Source organism: Meleagris gallopavo, chromosome 3 (genome assembly GCF_000146605.3).
Source record: "Meleagris gallopavo isolate NT-WF06-2002-E0010 breed Aviagen turkey brand Nicholas breeding stock chromosome 3, Turkey_5.1, whole genome shotgun sequence".
NCBI lineage: Eukaryota > Metazoa > Chordata > Aves > Galliformes > Phasianidae > Meleagris > Meleagris gallopavo.
Window position 1 is genome coordinate 48,052,459 of NC_015013.2, and position 6,440 is coordinate 48,058,898.

Below are 6,440 nucleotides of genomic sequence, written 5' to 3' on the forward strand. Positions count from 1 at the left end.
AGAAACTCAGGGGCTTGCAGCGAGCAAAGCTGCTCTTCCTCCCCCCCACCCAGCCTATGGACAAGACAGGCCCCAGTCCCACCAAGATCACTGCCATTTCTATCTTCCTCAATGTGTTGTGCCAGCTTTTCTGGCTGCCCTGGGAAAGAGACAGAGCTGACCTTGCTGGGTATTATAATGCTGGAAATTTGCCCATGGCATATATTTACACAAGAGTATTGCTCAAAGGATCCAGCAGGGCCTGTGTCTCCCTAGACGGAAAGGAGAAAGGGAAGCCATGGGCCAGGCCACCTGTGTAGATATGAGGGGAGCCTGCTCTGCCTCTGATCTCCTCCAGCCAGTGATAATCTCCTGCTGCTGAGGATCTCCCAGAGTTCAGAGCTGGACAACTAACTCAACCCTGAAATTCTGGAGTGAACCAAGCACAGTGCTTGTGAGGTATCACATTGCACAGAGGCAGAAGAACGCCACTAAGAAGATGCAAAACCTCAGCTCACCCCACCAAAAGTTTTCCATTCTCCTCCTTCATTCTGACTGGAGTCGCACTCCCTGAATTTAATAGTTTCAAGAAGAGAAAAAAAGTATCTCTTGAATGTTTTTTTTTTCTCTCTTGTATATTAAACGTTTCCAGTCAGGCTGCACTTGTGTGAGAGTATCTGCAATGAAGCACTCTGCCAGCATGTCCCTCTGGGAACTTCAGATGCTACTTATTTAATGTTTTTACTCTCATTGAAGACTGTGTCTCAGTAGGTGTCAACAGCATTTTTGCTTTCTCGCAGCTCCTTGGTCAGCCTGTCCTGTGAACTGGAGGATTTTCCTACCCAAGGCAGCCAACATACTTACAGACTTGCTCACATGAATGTTTCAGAAACCTGCAGTTATGTTTTAAAATTATCTGGATATGATTAAAAATTAACACAAGCCATGGCGATGACGGATGTTCTTCCAGGCTTCCTGCTGCAATCTTAACACCCAGCAATTCTATACTCGAGTCCAAATTATCTCGAAATGGTAAAGAATGGAATAAATCACAGCTGTCACTTCATTAAAATGGTATAAAAGTTATTTTTAGCCATCAGTCTTGTTCTGTTCTACTACCATTGCAAGCCGCTTTTTATTTATGCCACTGCTTAAGGAGATTGTTAGAAGCACAGGACATTTGCTCATCTGAATAAAGGGTACTCCATTTTGAATCTCACGCCTATGTTAACTTATTGCGATACTGCAAAGATGTTTCTGATTCCACAGAAGAAAACTTCAGCAAGACAAGGACAGAGATTGGGGTTGTTTTCTCTACAAGTGTCCACAGTTTTTGTTTTCCAAGTGAAGGGAGGAGCTATGTGGCCCTGTTCCCATTTAATCACTCAAATAGGAGCCAGAAACTACTACGTTCCAGTTGCAGCTTGGATGTGGCTACCTTCCTTGTTTTGTTTATTTATCTGCAAGCTCATTACAGTATGGGACAGCATCTTAGCAGCAACTAGAAAAACAGAACTCCTGTCTTTAAGACATGTCTTTAAGAGACTGCAAAGTATATACAGCAAACAAACAACCACAACAACAAAAATCCTCAAATCCAGCCCAAGATGAAGGAGTAACCTTAAAAATTCAAGTGTCCAAGAAGTGAGGAAGGAAAATTCAGACTGAGTGCGGAGCTCCTCAGCCCCCTTGCCATGCATTCATCAGAAGGGAGGATGATGTTTCTTTCTGACACAGCTCCTTCCCTCTGTGCACCCAAACAAATGGTTTGCTCCTCCATACCTCTTGCATGTCCTGAATCTGCATTTCAGCAGCTGCCTCCACCACAGCCCAGAGCAGCTGGGAACATCCCTTGTAGGCTTGGGCTCTGGATGCTCTCAGCTGCTTTAGAAGGCTGAAATTTGCTCAAGGAAGGCATAAACTCTGACAACTTTAGCAGCTAAGCACTAAGAGGTCTCTAGCTAGAACCATGAGCACGTTACATGAATCAAAGGCTTAAAACAGGACAGAGGTGGGTGCGTTTTGATAGGAAGGGCATTCTTTCCTCCGTTCCCAGCCCCACTTCAGACACAGAAGCCCACCTCCTAAATTTTTGTTTCAGTGCAAGCATGCTTGGGTATTTCAAAGGAAAGGTCAGAAGAATTTCTAACATGGTAGAAGCAACGTGTTTTTCTTGTTCCTGCTATTCGAGCTGCCATAATGATTTTGACCAAAGTTTCCTGAAAAAATGTTAGGCCTAAAGAGGATCTAACAAAGAAAACACCATGGTCTTACATTGGAAAATGTTAAGTCATCTTAATAAAAAGCTCTTGCCACCAGCCTCACCTAAAGGTACTGTGAGTCAGAGGAATTATATGGATTCCAGGTCTCACCACTTAATTAGAATGTCCCAATTTCTTTAAGAGACAAATATCTACCCAATTGGCCTTGCCACCCACTGCTTGCCTTCTGGTGATCTCAGGAACCATTCAAGGCAGTACAACAGGCACATCAACACCACGTGTGCCACACCTCTGACATCTTAAATAATGAGGTTCTGTGCCTTTGTGATCTGCGTGTCAGCTGATCTGTGCAGGCAACGTTTCACCTTTGCTGTGGCTATCTGCTTCTGCTCATCCTGCCAGTTACACACGGGATCTTGCTCATGCTGTTCCAATGTTAGGCAATCACAAATCTCTCCCACTTTATAATCACCATGCAAGAACTTGGTTTTAAGTTCACTGGCTACTGTTGGCACATACCTTAGAAAAAGACAAGAAAATAAAGTTAGGTTCTTCATAAGAGACAACTGTGGATCTATGCACTTCCAGGAAATCTGTTTTTCAAAGATGACAAGCAGGTTAGCATTAAGCTTTTATGCTCAATTAGTAAAGGCGGCCCTCAGAAATAAAACACTCAGGCTCCTGAAAAATTTCCAATGGGAAGCAAGTACTTAGCATTTCTGAGAATCAGGCTAAATTTACAACAGACTGAAGGTTGGGGTCTGGCACTGGAACAGGCCTTTACTATCCAGATGCAGTATTAGTATTTCATAAAGAATTTGTACTGTCCTTATCCAATTTCCATTTCTGACTACGGCTTTCAGTGAAATGCATTTAAATTCTCTCTACTTTATTTCTGCTAAAAGCTCCTTCTAAGCAGAAGGATTATTAAATTCACATTCCAAGTCTTCCTTCAATGTTACAACTATTTATTCTACTGAAATGCAATTTTATTCCACAAAGAGACTTTGGGAAGAGAAGAAAAAAAGCATTTGTAAGATTGCATATTTGTTGTTCCTCCAAAGTCTTGCACAGCAAGTGTGCTCAAAGATTAGAGAAAATCTGCTGGGACCTGGCAGTGAGGTCCATGACCACTGGTGACAGTTGTTCCTGTTGTCAACTACAGAAGCAACAAAGTACTGCCTCCAGATGCCTTCTTTGCTGAGTTTTGTATAACAGCATTACCAGGCTGATCCTGACAGGTAGAAAACAGTGCTGTCAAAACTACAAGAGAGAATCACATTTACTTTTCCTTCCACTAGCTGCCTCCACTCCACAGCTCTAACAAGTGTCAGTGACCATGAGAAGCCTGTTTTTATCACTAAAGCACACAAACAGTAAACTGAGGACACTCGAGCACTGCCCTGGCAACTCACATTGGTGGTTCAGGACTAGTTAGTCTCACAGAGTTAACTTTCAATTCAGTACAAATCCTGTCTCTGTCTAAAGCTCCAGGCAAAGTTTTCAACTCTACAAAGTGAAATTTTTTCAGTTTGAGGAGGCAAGCCATCCAGGAACACAGCTTCGGCTTCTGCGGCCTTCTACACTTGCTCTCACCCTTGCGTTGCAACAGGACTTTGCACTGACTATATTAAAGCCGAGACAGCAGATGTTAAAACCACAACAGCATAAGGCTTCCCCACTTGGGTTCACTTTCTTATGAAAGCAGAGGCACCATTTTTACAGGCTCATTTCTCAGAGTAGCAAATTGCTGCGCTTTCACTTTTTGTCCAAACTCCCTCCACCCTCCCTGACATCTTTAAACCCAGCGTCTGAACTCACCTGTGTCACCCCAAGTTCCTCACTGTCTCCAAACACCCACAGCTGATGAGTCTCTCTTCCAGCTCTTTGTGCACTGGGTAAAAAAGTTATCATGCTCTACCACTCCTGTTACCACTTGTTGTCCAGCCACTTACATAAGTCTGTGACCTCTGAAATAAAAACATTTGCTTGCACTTGGGTAGAGCTGGTTGGTTGGAAGACAAATTGGAGAGGAAAATGATTTAAAAAACAGTCACAGAAGCAAGTTTCCAGAATATGTATTTTTGGTTTTCCTTTCAACTTTGCTATTTCCTCTAGTCCACCACTGCTCGCCATCAAAGAAAAAAAGTTTCAACCAGCAGTCAATTTGTTTAACATTTCCACATAACCGCCAGCAAGTGGGACTCCTGTAGCACATGGAGTCACCTAAAGCCTTGCTAAGCACAGATCAAAAGGATGCAAGGAACTGGAAAAGAACATTCACCTTAGGTTATACATACCCATTTATATTTGCTACTAAACATATAAATAGGTCTAGAGAGCCCGGTATTTCTAACATGCCAATTATCTCTGTACTCTGGTGCCCTGCTTATTAACAAATATAGCTTTACTTTTGACTGCGAAAGTCATGTTTCTGTTGCATGGTGCTTTCTCAAAATGGGTTCATTATTTTGTGCAAAGGAAGGAATGTTTTAATCCCTTTCAGTAACGCTGTTGGATAAGACAGCACATACATACACAGCACCCACAGGGCAGCTTGTTTATTTTAGCACAGAGGCATTTCTGGAGGTCTGCAGAGGCAGTGGGACTGATGGGCACGAATATGCATGCCGCAAATGTCACATGGGGTGAAAGAGCTGGGTAGTAATTTAAATAACAATAAACAGTAAAATAAATATTTTCAAAGCTAAATAACAATCAAAATACATAACAGGTTTCCCCAGCCCCTCTAATTTTGATGCAAGGAGGTTCAATAAGCTCAACCATTCCCATGAGCACCCCTGACTCCAGGCATCACACTGTCAAATCAGGTGCTAAAACACGCCTGGACACAAGTGTGCACAAGGTGGGCTGACGCTTTTCTCCAGCTTTGGAAGAGCTGTACAACAGAGGTTATGCCTCCAGTACCAAATAACACTTAATATTTATCCCACCACAAGAGCAATTTAGTGGAAGGAATGCATTTTTCTGCACACATCAAACCTGCCCCCGAGTTAGAGCAGCCTCTGGACCTGCACCCAGCACTGAGGTGGTGGTCCTCTTTCACATGCCTGTCACCTGGGAGAGGCTGCCTTTGGAAAATATGCTCTGAGACTCAGTTGCCCTAGCAAGCTTTTGGGCTCCAGAGCAAAGCACACACACTGGCTGCATCGCATCAGACATGCAAGGGGTGAAAAGTCTGTGCATGAAGGCTGCAGGTCTGCATTTCCTTGCATTACTTCAAAGGGTATGATGCAATCACAGGAGTGCAGAGCATCTTCCCAATGGGTGGGTGACAACAGCTGGGCTCTGCGCTGGGGAGGGGAGCCTACACTTAGGCCTGCCACCTCCCACCCAACCCATCTATCTGTGACGTGCCGCAGTGTGAGCACACCAGAGCCATCTGTTAGGAAAGTGTCACCTCAATCTGCACTGGGAATGCCCACCTCAAAATCCATCCAGAAGAAAGTGGGATTTGAGAAACACTCTCTTTTCCCCAACATTTCCCATCCTTTGCTCAGCACTGCCTGCTCGGATTGCCCAGTTTGCCCATGCAGCACTAGGATGCTGCAGCGCTCCAGGGACACTGGGGCCTTACAGGCAAGGTTTAGTGGCACCAAGGGCCAAACCTTCACAAACGAACCTGTCACAGAGCCCAATTCTAAAGTCACTGAATGCTCAAAAGATCAATTTTGAGAGGAATGCAGAAGCAAGTCCATCGCTTCCTTCAGTAATGACATTAGATTTCCCACTGCAACCAAATAATCCATTTTGCTTATCAAATTAGCAAACTTTTGATCGAATCACAGGGGACGTTACGCTATTTGTGACAGCTTGGAAAGGCTGTAAATCATCCACAGACTGTAAGGGGAATATCACACAAGTCATTGTAACGCTTTATGGAGCACACGTTGCTATCTCGCACGAACCATATGTTGTGGTGTTTGTGTTATCCAACCCTTACATAAGCCGTTGATGAAATTACCATCACAAGACAACAGCACTGATGGGATGGAGCAGGGAAACTGGGCAGCACGGCGGCCCTGTCGGCTGGCCGTTGCTTTGGGATGGTGGGGAAGGCGCACCTTGCGGGGCAGAGGATGAGAGGGTGAGAGGGATGCAGCGCGTTCACTCCAAAGTGCGGGGTTAGGGATGGGGCTGAGCGGTTGGGAAGCGTGTGGGATGCTGCAGGAGGGAGCCGCGCGCTCCGGACCGCCCCAGGACCCGCAGGGATAGCGG

General features: G+C 44.8%; 1 long non-coding RNA gene across 1 annotated transcript; it reads right to left on the reverse strand.

Annotated features, from left to right (window-relative positions):
* Positions 1-2,005: 2,005 nt before the first annotated feature.
* Positions 2,006-6,434, reverse strand: LOC109366755. The gene is made up of 2 exons (XR_002113316.1): positions 4,023-6,434; positions 2,006-2,720 (listed from the first exon to the last, which is right to left on the reverse strand). It is a non-coding gene; the product is annotated as an uncharacterized LOC109366755 (long non-coding RNA).
* Between the last annotated feature and the right edge of the window lie 6 nt (positions 6,435-6,440).